Genomic DNA, 17960 nt, shown 5'->3' with positions numbered 1-17960 from the left:
GGTACCAAAATGCCGAACCATACCGTACCACTTTTTAGGTACCCTTCCATTGGGGTACCTAGCACAGTGGAACGGTACTAAAAGGTGGAGCTAGACTCACTGCAGGACGTTGATTGGTTGACAGAGAATCGTCACTTGCGCATGCTACAAGGGGAATGACAACATAAGAAGCGCCATTTTTTAATATACAGTTTAATATAATACTACTGTTACTGTATCACGAAATGTAATTTTTCAGGCGAGAATGTAGTTGTTTAAAGCTCAAATCTGTGGTTTATTTATAAAGATGATTTTTTTTTTTCCCCGGTTGTGATCCATGCGTTCAGCGGGGCTCGGCGCTCATGTTTCCCGGCTGGATGAGCCTTTCCTCGGCTAATCTTCTGACGTTCGTCGCTTACTCCGATGGTAGTGGTTAAACATGAGATATAATTTGTCTTGTGTAGACCTAACGGGCGATCTTTGCTCTCGTGAATATATAATGAGTTCCCTGTCAATCGTTTTGGCTGAGGGCTAAGTTTAGTTTCATATTAACGTTATAGGCTTAACTTTACTTGTAATGTTAGACTAGAGCGCTGCATTTGGATATTTGACTGAATTGTTTGCTTTATTTCTTGTATAGCTTCTTGCACCTTTAAAAACTTTTATATAGGTTATTATTGATAAAACTGAAATTTTACAAAAAGAAATATGGTTTCTTGTCATTTTTTTTATTACAAGATTATCACTGATGTTTATTGCAACATTTGTACAAATGCATATATTGCCTTGAATATGTTTAATTTTTTTTTTATTTAAACGAAAAGAGGTAACGTTAGGGTTGTGTTTTAAATTTCATTTTGTTATAAATAGAATAACGTATAACGTGCAGTGAATAATCAATATGCGTTGCGCATTAACCACATTTGTGTCCCTAATGTTTAATTTATTTAAATGAAAACGAAAAGAGGCAGAATGGTGTTTTATAACATATTTCGTTTTATTGTTGCTTAAAATGTACATACAGAGCAAGTTAACAGAGATAACGAGTAGCAGAGAGAGCTGAGTGATGCTTTTAAAAACGCACTGTACCATTTGCATGTAGGAGTCGCACATGGCAAGTACAAACTTTGCGTACTTGATATTGAGAAAAGCCTAATGTCGGCGCTTGTCTTCTTGTGACAAACATGTCGAGGAGCAAGAACAAGATCTGCTGCATGTCATCCATTGTAGTTTACTATGTTCTTCGCGCGAAAATGACGTTGATCGAAACACCACGCCTATCAAGTAAGGGTACTGTTGGCAGTGGAAACGCTAGCCAGATCATGGTTAACAGACCCGAACCGTACCGTACTGTCCCGTACCGTACCGTACTGCTCAGTGGAAACGAGGCATTACTGTAGAGTATTTCACATGAATAATGAAGTAAGACCCAATTAAATAACATTACATTTACTGTAAAATATGCAACATATGCACTGCACAGGGGTTCAACTTGAAGAGGATCACTAAAACCATACCTGGTGACCTACATATTTCTGAAGGTCTTCAATAGTCATTGACTTTTTTCCCTCCTTTTTTTTCAGAAGGAAGAAGACTTATGAGCCAGACAAAACTGAAGCAGTCCTGCAAAATGGAGACCTGCAAATAATCAAAGACCAACACAAAACCAACATGAAGATCAAATATGAGAGATTATTTGAGGGAATCAAACTACAAGAGACTCGGACCCTCCTGAACAGGATCTACACACAGCTCTATGTCATAGAGGGAGAGAGTGAAGGAGTGAATGAAGAACATGAGGTTTTACAGATGGAGAAAACAGCCAGAACACAACACTCACAAGACACTCCAATCATCTGCAATGACATCTTTAAAGCCTCACCTGTACTAGGATGTGAGGAGAAAGACCAAATCAAGACTGTTCTTACTAAAGGCATCGCTGGAATCGGAAAAACCGTCTCTGTGCAGAAGTTCATTCTGGACTGGGCCGAGGGAAAAGCCAATCAGGATGTAGATTTCATGTTTGTGCTTCCATTTCGAGAGCTAAACTTGATTGGAGATGATCAGTACAGTCTTCACAGACTTCTGCTGGACTTTCATCCTGAACTTCAAGATCTGGACTCAAAGATTTATGAGGAGTGTAAAGTTGTGTTCATCTTTGATGGTCTGGATGAAAGCAGAATCACACTGATGTTTTCAGATGCTCAGAAAGTTTCTGATGTGACTGAGACTTCATCAGTGGGTGTGTTGATGTCAAACCTCATTAAAGGAGAGCTGCTTCCCTCTGCTCTCATCTGGATCACCTCCAGACCAGCAGCAGCCAGTCAGATCCTCTCCAAATACATCAACCGTCTTACAGAGATTCAGGGATTCAATGATCCTCAGAAGGAGGAATATTTCAGGAAGAGAATCAGTGACGAGCATCAAGCCAGCAGAATCATCTCACACATCAGAAAAGCAAGAAGCCTCCACATCATGTGCCACATACCCGTCTTCTGCTGGATCTCGTCCACTGTGCTTCAAAAGCTCCTGAAAGAAGATCTGAGTGCAGAAATCCCTCAAACTCTGACTGAAATGTACATCCACTTCCTGCTGATTCAGATCAACATGAGGAATCAGAAGTATGAAGAGAGCGATCCAGAGAAACCCCTGCAGTCCAACAGAGAAGTGATTGTGAAACTTGCTGAAGTGGCTTTCAAACAGCTGATGAAGGGCAATGTGATGTTCTATGAGGAGGACCTGAGAGAGAGCGGCATAGACGTCACTGATGCCTCAGTGTATTCTGGGATTTGCACTGAGATCTTTAAGGAGGAATCTGTGATTCATCAGAGGAAAGTCTACAGCTTCATTCATCTGAGTGTCCAGGAGTTTCTTGCTGCTTTCTATTTGTTTTACCATTATGTAATGAAACATGTTGATACATTGCAGTTTTTTGATGTAGTGCATAATCTGCATAGAGAAATAGTCAATAAAGCCCTTGAGAGTGAGAATGGACACCTGGATCTGTTCCTGCGGTTCCTGCTGGGCATCTCACTGGAGTCCAATCAGAGACTCTTACAGGATCTACTGACACACACAGAGAACAGCTCAGAGAGCATCAGGAGAACCACACAGTACATTAAAGAGAAGATCAAAGATGGACATGGACTCTCCGCTGAAAGATCCATCAATCTGTTCCTTTGTCTGCTGGAAGTCAAAGATCAGACTCTGTCCAGAGAGATTCAGGAGTTTGTAAAATCAGACAAACACTCAGAGAAGAAACTCTCTCCTGCTCACTGCTCAACAATCGCCTACATGCTTCAGATGTCAGAGGAGGTGCTGGATGAGCTGGACCTCAAGAGATACAACACATCTGATGAGGGGAGAAGAAGACTGATACCAGCTGTGATCAACTGCAGGAAAGCCCTGTGAGTGTTTAATCATGTCTTCTTTTTAAATGATCTTGCATTTTCTGTTGTTGTTGATCACAGTAATTTATCCTGATTTTGTTTTGCTGAATTTTTTTCATAATGTCTGACTTATTTAAAAAAAAAATAAAGCAGATATTTTTGAAATGGCATTTGTGGAATGAAGATAAAACAATTTATTTCCATCTGTTCTGCTCTTTTTCAGTCTTGCTGGCTGTAATCTCACTGCTCAGGATTGTGAATATGTGTCATCAGCTCTTCAATCCTCAAACTGTGTCCTCAGAGAGCTGGATCTGAGTAACAATGACCTGCAGGATTCAGGAGTGAAACTGCTCTCTGATGGACTAATGAGTCCACACTGTCAGCTGGATATACTGAGGTTTGAGTTGATTTATGATTATTTAATATTTAGTATTCTATACTTTAAATAATGTTGTGTGTGTGTGTGTGTGTGTGTGTGTGTGTAGGTTGTCTGGCTGTATGGTGACAGAGGAAGGCTGTGGTTATGTGTCTTCAGCTCTGAGTTCAAACCCCTCACACCTGAGAGAGCTGGATCTGAGCTACAATCACCCAGGACAATCAGGAGTCCAGCTGCTCAATGACAAACTGGAGAATCCAAAATGCTCTCTGCAGATACTCAAGTATGTGGGGCATTTTTATTTTTTTGTTATAAATACCGGCGGCCAATAATTAGAATCCCCCCAAATAAAACCGATCTAAATCAAACCGAAGCCCTAATCTTTCACCACTTTTGTGATTCTTTTTTTCCATGAATGTGTTAACTGGCATGCAGCATGTAACTACCCACATAGCAACATTGTGTCGGCCCAGATCCGGCCCACATCTGGCACACATGCAGCGTGGAATTACGGCACTTGGGTGGGCCACTCCTGTTTGCCAGATCTGGGCCACAAGCAGGCCATAGCAATGCCACATCTCAGCCAAGAGCAAAGAAATAAACCAGAACTGGACCTTATCTGAGCCACAAAATCTGTGTATATTAAATATGAAGTCATCTCAGCCTGTTAACAAAAAGAATCACTGAAAGAAAGAAGAGAACAGAAAAAAGAGACGAGCAGAAACACAAGAACTACAACTGACTTCAGCCACAGCCTTAGATGAAATCAACTGAAGAGAAAAGAAGACATTAAATCTGTGAAGATCTCAGCAGAGGAGGATTAAACAACTCCACAAACAGCATTACCAGCTTCACTTATTACTAACCAGACTGACTTTATTTCTGGCAGACGTCTACAGAAGTTTTATTGAGAATTAACAGAGTTTAACTCTAATGTGTTTCATTTGAAGTCACCATAACAGTGAATAGTGTTTCCATTAGTTGGGCTCTTAACTCGTATTATATCTTGTATTTTTTTTGGCTGCTGTGACAGTGTGTTTGTCAAACACATTTGCAGCAGCAAAGAAAGCTAAAGTGAAATGAGATCAGTTGATGATGGTTTTATAATCATCATGAAATAGACTGTTTCACTGAGGTAATTTGAATCTAACAATTGTGTTGTACCATTAATATATTCTCATCACAAACCCTGTGTTACTGCAGCGTGAGCAATATTATAACAATCAGTAATTGTTATAATTACTGATTGCAATATTAGCAATATTATAACAATCAGTTAGAAGATTTTAACAAACATGAGCACAAAAAATTACTGTATGATGACAAAAACAGACATCAATAATCAACGTATGAATCTCAACAATGGTGACAATCTAAAGTACCTTGCTGCAATGCATGCTGGGTACCAGCATAGTACAAAACTCCCAGCATGCATTGCAACATGAATAAATTATGCAGCTGAATTGTCCTATTATTTTAATTCTAAATATGTGCTTTTATTTTTTGCTGTTGTTTTTTTGTGACATTTAGTAGCTTTTCAGTGATGTTATGAATTAATCTGTTTATCTAAAATATATATATATATATATATATTGTCACCCTTGTTGAGATTCATGTGCTGATTTTTGATATCTCTGTGTGTCACCATGGATTCATTTTTCATGTTCATGTTCGTTAAAATCTTCTAACTGATTGTTATAATATTGCTGGACCTCACGCTGCAGTAATACAGGGTTTGTGATGAGAATATATTATTGGTACAACACAGTTGTTAGATTCAAATTACCTCAGTGAATCAGTCTATTTCATGATGATTATAAAACCATCACCAGATAACCATCATCACCTGATCTCGTTTCACTTTAGCTTTCTTTGCTGCTGCAAATGTGTTTGACAAACACACTATCACAGCAGCCAAAAAAGACAAAAGATATAATAAGAGTTAAGAGCCCAACTAATGGAAACACTATTCACTGTTATGGTGACTTCAAATGAAACACATTAGAGTTAAACCTCTGTTAATTCTCAATAAAAACTTATGTAGACGTCTGCCAGAAATAAAGTCAGTCTGGTTAGTAGTAAGTGAAGCTGGTAATGCTGTTTGTGGAGTTGTTTAATCCTCCTCTGCTGAGATCTTCACAGATTTAATGTCTTCTTTTCTCTTCAGTTGATTTCATCTAAGACTGTGGCTGAAGTCAGTTGTAGTTCTTGTGTTTCTGCTCGTCTCTTTTTTCTGTTCTCTTCTTTCTTTCAGTGATTCTTTTTGTTAACAGGCTGAGATGACTTCATATTTAATATACACAGATTTTGTGGCTCAGATAAGGTCCAGTTCTGGTTTATTTCTTTGCTCTTGGCTGAGATGTGGCATTGCTATGGCCTGCTTGTGGCCCAGATCTGGCAAACAGGAGTGGCCCACCCAAGTGCCGTAATTCCACGCTGCATGTGGGCCAGATCATCTTTCCACGTGTGCCAGATGTGGGCCGGATCTGGGCCGACACAATGTTGCTATGTGGGTACCAACAACTGACGTTATGCACTCATTGCAAAATCTGTGAGGCCAATAGTGAGTATGGGGTGAAAAATAGCTGGAGCATGGCCGTAGCCAGCTATGAAGTCACCTAAGTAATTGCCTAATATAGTATTAACACTAAGGTATTGCACAGCACTAAGATCATCTCATCTGAGCTGTCTCATCTGAGCTGTTACTGCTCATCAGTGTCAAAATATTTGAGATGACAAATCAAATCAAAGTAGACAGGCTTTATGTTCACTGAAGCTGTTGAGCGTGAATTTCAGCTAAACACTTCATATTTAATAGGAATATGATAAATATGAAGAATCATATTTCAGAGGAATCAAAATTTTCTCATGGGTGCTTCTTCAAAACTTAAAATAAATCAATCCAGCTGATGACACCCAATTTTTATCTGTCCTTAAAGCACATTTCGGATGGTTTGGATATTCATGGGTGTATCTAAATTTTCTGAGATTTAAAGGACCTTTAGATATTTTAATACTTCCAAACTAAACATTGGTAGGTTGTCTTCTTGTGTGAAGCCATGGGTGAAAAATCTGGGTGTTGTGTTTGTCACAGTGTCTGGTTTGTGTTTCCCCGGGTGTCCATTAAATGTCTCTCTTCCTTACTGTCACCATTCATTCAGGAACTGCATTTCCCACAATCCTTTGTCTGTTCTCATCACTCATCATTGCACGCAGCTGTTTCCCATTACATTGTTTAGTTTCTGTGTATAAATACCCTGTCTGTTTCAGTCCATGTCACGGAGTCGTCATACATTGTCACTACACTTCTGGTCTGTGGTCTACCTGTTTCTTGTGTTTTTTGGATTGCTATCATGGATTTTGAACCTTGCCTGGATGACTACAAGATAGATTACACTTCAATAAATCACTACTTTCATACTGCTTTTGGATGTACCTACTTTCCTGTGTGTCCCCGTGACAGTGTTTTGATGAATCTCTGAAATTTGATAGGCAGATAATTTATGTGGTGAAATCATGCTTTTTTCAGCTCCAACTTTTATCAAAAATAAAGACATTCCTCTCTTTTAAAAATTTGTAAAAGTAATTCATGCCTTTATCTCTTCTAGGCTGGATTACTGTAATTACTTTATGTTGAGATTAGTCAATCAGCTTTGTACCGATTAAAATTTGTTTAAAATGGGCAGCTAGACTGCTGATGGGTGCTCAGAAACTGGATCATCTCACTCCAGTTCTGCACTCCTTACTCTGGTTGCCAGTGCAAGATAAAGTGGATTTTACAATATTACTTCTCATTTATAAATCACTAACGGGATTCTCCATCTTACCTTTCTGACGTACTGACTGAGCACCATTCAACCAGATCACTCTGTTCTTCCAACCAGAGACTCTTGTTCATCCCCAAGTCAAGGATGAAGGCTTTTTCGGATGCTGCTCCCAGACTCTGGAATGACTCGCCCATTTCTATTAGACTAGCTCCATCTTTATCTGTTTTCAAGTCTAAGTTAAACACCTTTTTGTTTAGTAAGGCATGTAATCCATGTTGAAGTTATGTTATTTTAACATGTTGAAGCATATTTTTTTTACTGTTATTTTATTGTTTTAATATTTTTACTACTGTGATGTTTTTTTTTTTTTGTTTTTTTTTTTGTAAAGCACATTGGTCAACTTATTTTGTGTTTAATGGTGTTATATAAATAAAAGTACCATTTTAGCTGCTTCTACACTTTTGATTATCAAACATGATTAATTTGTGCTGTCCATTTGTCTCTTTCTAGTTTTGATTATGGAGGCCATTTCAGAATCACTCCAGGACTGAGAAAATGTAGGTCTTTTTCTCTTTCACACTCACATGCACAGAGTCTAAAATTGTCCTTCACTTTTAATCCCTCTTGTTGTGTTCAGATGCCTGTGATCTCACACTGGATCCAAACACAGCACACACTCAACTCTCTCTGTCTGAGGACAACAGAAAGGCAACATGTGTGAAAGAGCAGCAGTTTTACCCTGATCATCCAGAGAGATTTGAGCACAATGAGCAGGTTCTGTGTGGAGAGAGTCTGACTGGACGCTGTTACTGGGAGGCTGAATGGAGCGGATATAAGGCAGATATAGCAGTGGCGTATGAAGGAATCAGCAGGACAGAAAAGAATGACAGTTGGTTTGGATACAATGACAATTCCTGGAGTCTCTTCTGCTCTGATAATGTATTCACTGTCTGGCACAATAATATGAACAATACCATACCTGCCCCATCACCCTTGTCTAAGAGAGCAGGAGTGTATGTAGACGTGTCGGCCGGCACTCTGTCCTTCTACAGCGTCTCTGACACACACTCACTCACACACTTACACACATTCAACACCACATTCACTGAACCCCTCTATGCTGGGTTTAGGGCAGTGGTTCTCAAACCTGTCCTGGAGGACCACCAACACTGCACGTTTTCTTTGTCTCCCTAATCAAACACACCTGATTCAACTCATCAGCTCATTAACCCATGTGATAATGAGCTGATGAGTTGAATCAGGTGTGTTTGATTAGGGAGACAAAGAAAACGTGCAGTGTTGGTGGTCCTCCAGGACAGGTTTGAGAACCACTGGTTTAGGGTTTATGACTCAGTGTCTCTGTGTCAGATTTAACAACCTGCTGTGAGAAACAACTGAGACATCACAAGAAAACTTCTTTCTTGGATAAAACATTATAGGCTACACACTTTAATTCTGGTTTCTTGGGGTCTTGAACATTGAAGTTTTGTTGCTTTTTGTGTAAAGGCTTTTAGGTCATGTACATACTAATGTACTAATGTGAAATCTGTCTGCATATGTTTATTTGACTTCAGAAGTGGCCAATCATGTGACTAACATTCACTCATCTGACTTCAGCAGCGCAGGGATTGGGCATCCATTTACGAGTGCTGCAATATTTCATATACTACTCAAAATAATGTGAGGCAGCTTTTATCAACAACTATATACTGTACGTTTTTGAAGGTATATAGATTAAACTTGACTTTACGTAAGTTACATAAGTTGGCTACATGGAAGGAAAACTCCATAATAAGCTAGAAAAAATATATATAAAAAATATATATATGAATGAATGAATGAATGAATGAATGAATGCTTTATTTCGAACATAAAACAAGTAACAAAAAAAAAGTAAACTGAAAAAAAAGACAAACAAACCAAACAATTAATAATAATAATTAATAATAATAATATGAAACCAACATGTCCGAAAAGGAGTAGGATGAAGCATAAGCTTATTAAAACCTACCCCTTCTCCACTATTCAATAAACAATCAGTTTTCCCTAATAAACATATTTACATAATACCTATCTACAAAAAATAGAAAATAAATCAATTACATATTTTTTTTACAAAAAACACCTGATTGCTAAATCCCTTCCTCCTCCCTGTACTTTGTGAAAACCATGTAACCATGTAAACCATTATATATATATATATATATATATATATATATATATATATATATATATATATATATATATATATATATATATAATTGTTATATTTATCAATATTTGTTGCTAAATTATGTTTTGTTTTCATATGTGGAAACCTATTGCCATTTAAACCTAAAAAATGTAAAGCAAGCACCTTAAAATTGTTGAATTATATAAACATTGAATGAGATGAATGGATGAGATTCACAAGACATGTCCACTGAAACATTTCCTGGCATCTGTAATTGTCTTTTTCACCCCTTCATCTTCTTCTTCTTCTTCTTTTGGCAAATATTTTAAGCACTTTAATCCAGTCATTTCAGGTGCCTGTGACTCTTGACTGAGAAAACCACGAATGTGTAACAAAGCAAAATAAATCCAATAACATTTCATGAAAACTCCTTGTGTGTTCAGATGTGTTTTATTATTATTTTTTTTAATTATTTGCGTACATCAAGTATTGAAAAGATGAAGGACTTCTGCGTTTACTGTGTTACGTCCCAGGTCTAGGGTCCGGGAGAATAACATAAATAATACGATACAACTGACTTCTTGTTTCTTTCTCTTTTATTATTTTGAAACAAGTTGTTCGCAATTGGAAAACAGCAGCATGAGACATGAAAAAGAAGCAAATTAACTTCAGGGTTGAGAAAGCCAAAATAACAAACAAAAATTCAATTTACCTTTTTTTAGAGAAAACTTATTATCCTATCAAAGAAAAAGAAAAAGAAAAATACAGACTGAACTGACTCCCTAACTAACCCAAAAACAGGAGAAAACGTATGTTCACAATAAAGTAAAAGTGGCACCCCAACCCCTACAGCTTCTGTGCTGCAGTAGTGATATTTACTATAATTATAATAAGGAACGAAACACTCAGACACGTTGAGTGTTAAAAGAAAAACCGTTCACAGAACGCTTTAAAAAGAAAATAGGAAAAAGAACAACAAACGGGGATAAAGTAAATGGACAATAAATAACACAGTATTTAAGTCACTACACGGAGATATTTCTCTTTCCAACAACACAACAACAGTTTCACAACAGCGCAATGAATTAACAACAGTCCCCTTTCTCTCTCTGCCGAATCCACGTCTCTTCCTCTTTTTTGAAAGACGCGCAGTTCCAGGTTGACCAACCACGGGGCACATTCTCGACACGTTAAATTAGGGAGGTGCAACCTGCATGAGTGACAGAGCGAGAGAGGGAGAGAGAGAGAGAGAGAGAGAGAGAGAGAGAGAGAGAGACCACACACACAATACGTCTCATCTTAACACCCCCACCCATAAAAGTCAAAATCCCATTTTGACAAAAACATCAACAACTTCTTGCACCCTAGAAAGGGCATCAGCAATAACATTTTCTTTACCCTTCTTGTGGCGTATATCAATGTTGAAACCCTGAACCATCAAAGACCACCGCATTAGCCTTTGATTAGAGTTGGCCATGCGCAGAAGGAAGACTAAGGGGTTGTGGTCGGTATAAACAGTTAAAGGTAGCGGACTACCACCGACATACACCTCAAAGTGGTGAAGGGCAAGAAGTAACGCTAAGGCCTCTTTTTCAATGGTGCTATAACGTTGCTGTGTTTTAGAAAATTTTCTTGAATAATAACACACAGGATGGTCTATTCCAGCTTCACTTTCTTGCAATAAAACTGCCCCTGCTCTCAACCCACTGGCATCCACCTCTAGTTTGAATGGTCGCGAAAAGTCAGGGGCAGAAAGGACTGGAGCACTACACAAGAGGTCTTTAGCAGCATTAAAGGCGACATCACATTCATGACTCCAAATAAAAGCTTTGGACCCACTTAATAGATCTGTCAGAGGGGACACAACGGAGGAGAAATTTTTGCAAAACCCTCGGTAATAACCGACCATACCGAGGAAACGGCGCAACTCCCTTTTACTCTTGGGTACAGGGAAATTTATAATCGCTTCAACTTTAGCATTAACAGGACGCACCTGTCCATGTCCGACCTGTTTTCCTAGGTAAGTGACCACTGCTTTTCCGAATTCACATTTTTTTAAGTTCACAGTTAATAATGCCTCTTCGAAACGAGCAAACACTTCACGTAGTGTTTTCAGGTGATCACTCCATGTACGGGAATAAATGACCACATCATCCAGATATGCATCGCAATTTTCCACACCAGACAATACCTTCTGCATCAACCTCTGAAAGGTTGCGGGAGCGTTTCACATTCCAAAGGCCATTACGGTATATTGTAGGAAGTTATCTGGTGTTGCAAATGCGGAGATATCGGAGGCACGCTGTGTAAGTGGCACTTGCCAGTAACCCTTTAATAGATCTAACTTGGTTACAAAGGAGGCGGCACCAACTCGATCTATACAATCCTCCATTCTAGGTAACGGGAAAGAGTCTGGTTTGGTGACACTGTTCACTTTTCTGTAATCAGTACAGAATCTACTCGAACCATCAGGCTTTGGCATAGGATACACGGTGAACTCCATGGACTCGAGCTCAGTTTCTCAATTCACTCACTTCTTTTCATTCACTCTGTCAAGGGGACTATATTAGTGGACTAATGTAGGGAATAGTGAATGAGGGTATAGGGTGTGATTGGAAAACAGCCTCTGAGTGTCGATTTTGAGCACTGTTCATTTACAGTATATTCCTGTAGGCTATTTTTGTTTTCTACGGTATATTACTGTTTTAATGGAAAATGGTATGGTACTGTCTGAATTACGCATTTTTTTTACAGCAAGGGTTAACAGTGAGCTCTTTAAAGGTTTTCACTTTACTCACTATAGCCCTATTTGCACAGGATTAGTATCATCTGGGGACCTCGTGTGATTTAGAAATTACCCCCCCCCCCACACACACACACACATCTGAATTTCGTGCGTCGCATTTGCTTGGGATAAACAAAGCCTGTGATTTTACCAAATTTTACTGACTCCCATATATGATGTCAGTAGGCTATTGTTTGGAAATGTCTTGTCGTGCTGTATGATATATCATAAACAGAATAATGTTCCTTACCAAATGCTGCTATACATGTCATCCATCTCCATCTAATCATTCTTTTTGTTTTTGCTCTTCTGATGGTTTCTAGCTTTCTCTTTCTGCAAATTGTATAGTTGTATCTTATCATGGTGTACAGCACCCAAAATACTACCAAAACACTCAAACGCAGCCTCCATTCTTCGCGAAAGATGGATAAAAAAGCACACAGGAAACAAAAACCTTGAAAAAATAATAAACAACCCTGCCAAAATTACAGAGATGCCGATTCACACGGGACTAATATTATCACAGGTTCGGTAAAAATATGGTCGGTCATTTGCGGGGGAATTTTTACTTTACAAATTACAGACATGGGCGATTCGCACGGGATTAAGATCACAGACAACCTCCGCAATTATTACAAATGACTAGAGGTCACCAGGTAATACTTATCCTGTGCGAATATGGCTTTTGTCCTCATGCAGAAGGTTTAAAACTCAAACTGATCCTCAGAAAGCTGTACAAGTATACACACACACATAATTTGTAGAGGATCTGATTGGCTGCTGCTGGTCTGGAGGTGATCCAGATGAGAGCAGAGGGAAGAAGCTCTCCTTTAATGAGCTTTGACATCAACACACCCACTGATGAAGTCTCAGTCACATCAGAAACTTTCTGAGCATCTTTATGACACCGGAGAGCCACTAATACAGATACAAAATACCAGCACAGTAGCAGAAAAAAAAGTTATTAGATAAAAATATAATACATCATTACTCCATCAACACCGTAGGTCAAATACAATTTATTTTGATCACTCTTGTTTGCCCAGAAACTCACACACTCCGAATATAGAAATAATGAACCAGTTATCTATATTTATCAATCCCCAAACAAACCATTCACAGCATAACATGCTAAATGAGTAAATGTAAATAACATAATCATTCATCATCCTTTATGATTGGTGTTCAATTTTAACATCTAAAACCACATTTTGAAAATAATTATAACAAATAAAAACAACAACATTAAAATGTAACTGCTCAAACAATAATAATTCACCCATTATTTGCAATCAGTAAAAATCATAATTTTATCAAACTAAATTATAAGATCTCATCAGGCATCACGTTAGGAGACTCCCTTGACTTTATTTATTTATGGCTCTATTACGGTAGATGTGACTGTACATCCTCACTGAATTTTAATTTAACTGCAAGACTTAATATTATTTTGGCAGATTGTTAATTAGACCATGTTTATGTTTTAAATCCCTTGTTTAGAGATGAAGAAGGGCTGAAGGTGGAGTCACGACCCTCATAGATCTCCCAGAAGCCTCTGAGCACCTCACAGTAGCGAAGCAGTCGTCCAAAGACCGTCCCATGTGATCGAGAGAAACTCTTCCTTATCGACCAGAACCCGCTTGAAAAAGAGAGAAAAGAGAGGGTGTTTGTTTTATACGAGACAAGCAAATACTTATTAAATAAATAAAATTAAAAAATTACTTAAAAATTACTAAAATTACTTAATAAAATATTACATAAAGCAATGAGTATATTAAATAATATAGTATTTAATACCAGAACAACATAAAATTTCATTATATAAAACACAAGCTTGAAAACAATGATCTGACTTGTTAACCGATCTCAAAATGTAACTGTTTTTTGTCTGCATGGAATCACTACAATATACTTCAGAGAGATAGCCTGGGTTTCCCCATACTGCCTTGAGCAGCGCGATTTTATTCACGCTGCAAGGTAGTCTGGCTACCATGGGCTATTTTTTCCCCTGAAATAGGGAACCAATCACAGAACGGGGAGGGAGCAGCAAGACGATGACGAAGTATATGCGACACACCGAAGCAGTTTGTTTATCTATGGATCCAACATGACAGACGTAAAAATATATGCATATTTAGTTTAGCAAGCAAACACATCTACAATAATATGCCTGTATTTCAAGTTGATAAAATAATTTAAAATCCACATCAGTTTATTTGTGCCGACGCGCCACGCCCTCCCAGGATCTATAACGTTACCTAGGCTACTTCCACTTTTAAAAATTCATCATAACCGCGCGCGCGATCTGCTTGCAGTCGTCGAGATAGATGCTGAGGAGTTGAAGAAAAGAATAGCTAGTGGAGATTGTAAAGTTGTCGACAATACGTCATCAAAAATCAAGTCCAGTGTGTGGGAGAAATTTGGAGTTATCTGAAGAAAATATTGTAAAAAGCTTTGCTGCAAACATTTTCGTGTTGGATAGCCGCAAATGTGGAACTTCATCCCTGAGGAAGCACGCAGATAACTGGTAACAAAGCAGTTCTATCGAACGGTATTTTTCATATTTAACACTGTTATTATGTGTGGTGTGCAGGGCATGTTTGAACCCAAAATTGTCAGATGTAGGCTAGACGAAATTGCGTGGCATAGTGGTGTAGCCGCGTATGTTCGATTTGTGTGGTAACGTTAGCCATGTTCTTCATGTATCGGCTTTTTGACAGCTTCGGCTGAAGTTGTCCTTGTGTTAATTGTCGTGTAATAACTTCTGTATGACCTGGCAATAAACATTTTTGTAAGTGTGTCTATAATGTGATAGTCTAAACTGATTTTATTTCGGGTGCGGGTCGGGTGTCGGTTCTATTTTAAGCGGGTCGGTGCAGATTTTTATTAGTGCTGCTGTTGGAAAACGGGTCGGGTGCGGATTTACAAAATCGGACCCGTGCAGGACTCTCTGGTGTACACATAAATCTCTGACCCATCGTCGTCTTCTTCGTTGAATATCTGTCGCTCTACATACGTCATCTGGTATAATTTGAAACGATTGGCTATGAGCTACGTACAGGCGCATTTGATAGACATTTGTAGCGCCCAATAAACGGCTCTGGGCATTCGTAAACCACGCCTCAAATACGAGAAAATGAACATGTAGTATCCAGACCACGTCTCAAAGAGAAAGTGGTCTGACGTTAGCCAGGCTATCAGAGAGAAGCACTAAATCATAAACCAGTATTACCTTCCTGAAGTTTCAAATCAAGTTTTTTTGCGAGATCATTTTGGTTGATGTTCAACAGCACTTGTACTGCAACAGTCCCAGCATTAGTACTGTACTTCTGTACCATGCGATCCACGACATCCTGGCGATCCGCATTCTCCAGCCTTGCCTGAGGAATAGGCTCGATGTCTGATCCTACACCGTTCCACAGGTGCCAGATGAACCGCTTGAAATCTGCATTCACAATCTCCTCAAGAGCGTCCAGAATCAGTTTTTTAGTTGCGTCCATTTTCTGTCACTAGAAGAAAAAAAACAGTCTTGATTCAGGAACTATAATTCATTAATTGTCCTCTTTAAAGCAGTTCACATAACTAACAAAACTATTGATAATAGTTCATGATGCAGTTACACTCCACTCACAAAACCTGTTCCATTCAGAAAAGTAGATGAAAGTTGGAGAGCAGGAATTATAAGTGGATGTTAGGTGAACTCTGAGTTGTAAATTACTAGTGAAAAGATGTTTAAGGAGGATAATGTCACACATTGACCTCTTAGATCAGTAGATTTCAAACTTATAAAATCTGCATGGTTTGCAATGTTGTGTGAAAGGGCTATCTTTTAAAAAACTTTTTTTTCATATTTCTTTCTCATTTCAAAATACTTTTGGATGCATCAAGTGAGTGACAACACTTTTACTATCAGTCATTTACTGTACATTAAAGGTCAAAGTATCCACTGAATCCACTGCTTAATAATAACGTCAGTTTAACCAATCAGAATGAGCTAGAGGAGAAATTACTTAAATACACAAATTTGACAGGAAATTGTGTACAAATATAACAATTTGCCTACATCAAACAGCTTTCAGTATCTCTTTATTACGCCATGAGGCTTGTTTGTGTACAACAGGTGAAGAGAAACTTTAAAATTGAGTCAAAATATCGAAGAAATACAAATGAATGAACGGCAGGATAAAATAACTATGGTTAAGTATTTCGTCTGAAGTCAAGTCACCTTTAAAAAGCAACCTTTAATTACTTCCCTTCATGTCCTATAATGATTATAACTTATGTCAATCAAACACCTTGTGAAACTTTTAATTGGGTTGATATAATCTCTATATATTTATGAAAACACAACAATAGGTACAGTTGGATTTTATTTAAAGTAAATTATCAAGTACTCTCAGTTATTTTTTAGTCACTAGAACTCTTGTGTAAGTGAACTATAATAACTTAGCATTTGTCAGTACAAAATACTACTCCTATTTCACAATCACTGTTTTTTTAAGCAAGTCTAACTCTAAGATTTTGCTGTGTTGCGACATCTTTGACCTACATGATCAAAGTCTCCCTTGCAAGCGCAGAAACAAGGCTACGGCACAAATATTGCAACATTCAGTCTTTTAATTATTAAAGAGGCGAATGTTTAAAATATTGAGTCGAAAGAATGGCTTAAATTGGATTTACAGTTAAAAGTAAGTAAGACTAATTGTTGCAGACTTACTATATTTAATAGGCAACTTTTTGTCTGAGGCATTTAGAATGTCATTTATTCTCTCAACATCTCTAAGAAACGATATATATATATATATATATATATATATATATATATATATATATATATATATATATATATCAATCAGATATTGAAAACATTTGATAAAGTGAATTATATGGAATTCTTTACTTACATCTCTGGTTGAACAAAATTTCGTGTAGAGTTTGTCCGCACTTCCTTGTGCTTCGCTTAAGTGTTTCGCTTTCTCTTAAGGTGTTTCCAGAAATACTTCATTTTTTTGTTCCTTTCTGTCTCGCCCACGCTTGAGCGTTCAAGCTTTTAAAAAATCTCCACCTTTTTCCTACGTCCCATAACGCTTTGCACAAATATTTGTAACAAACTGTCAACAATCATCATTGCTACCCAGTCAACAATTTGATCTCAGCGTGATCTCTTTGTGTCTAAATATCACAGCAGTTCAAATGTCTGTGTCTTATTATTCATTTAAAATCCTTCATAGATGATGACGACACTGCTGGATCTCATACTGTATAATTACAGGGCAATTATAACTTAAAAAATGAACAACACCACACAAAGACTGCACACTGAATCTAGGTGATGATTGTGTTGTTATCATCAATAACAAACCAACATCATCTGGATACATTTGTATCAGGGATGTGCATGTTTTTCTTTCTTCTTTTTTTTTCTTCAACCCGTCATCATTTTAATCGTGATCCACCTGTCTAACTATAACTCCTCCTCTCTCATAAAAAT

At 37.9% G+C, this 17960-nt stretch overlaps 1 protein-coding gene, 1 long non-coding RNA gene and 1 pseudogene across 3 annotated transcripts in view; 1 reads left to right on the top strand and 2 right to left on the bottom strand.

Moving 5' to 3' along the window:
• Nucleotides 1-9025, top strand: part of LOC311069378 (NLR family CARD domain-containing protein 3-like) — a 106454-nt pseudogene extending 97429 nt beyond the window's left edge. The window contains exons 4-9 of the transcript XR_014609566.1: nucleotides 1871-3386; nucleotides 3592-3765; nucleotides 3854-4027; nucleotides 8022-8068; nucleotides 8149-8686; nucleotides 9018-9025. The product of XR_014609566.1 is annotated as an NLR family CARD domain-containing protein 3-like (transcript). The remainder of the gene's footprint in view (nucleotides 1-1870; nucleotides 3387-3591; nucleotides 3766-3853; nucleotides 4028-8021; nucleotides 8069-8148; nucleotides 8687-9017) is intronic.
• Nucleotides 1-17960, bottom strand: part of LOC311077597 (protein NLRC3-like) — a gene marked incomplete at its 3' end in the record, with an annotated part of 522782 nt that overhangs the window by 141127 nt on the left and 363695 nt on the right. The window lies entirely within an intron of this gene.
• Nucleotides 13230-17577, bottom strand: LOC311077648. Its single transcript, XR_014604948.1, has 3 exons — nucleotides 17374-17577; nucleotides 15702-15978; nucleotides 13230-14108 (listed from the first exon to the last, which is right to left on the bottom strand). It is a non-coding gene; the product is annotated as an uncharacterized lncRNA (long non-coding RNA).

This window comes from Abramis brama (genome assembly GCF_963993115.1).
Source record: "Abramis brama genome assembly, chromosome: 2".
In the NCBI taxonomy this organism is placed as follows: Eukaryota; Metazoa; Chordata; class Actinopteri; order Cypriniformes; family Leuciscidae; genus Abramis; species Abramis brama.
Note: the sequence above shows the minus strand (reverse complement) of the source record. Positions and strands in the feature narration are given on the sequence as shown.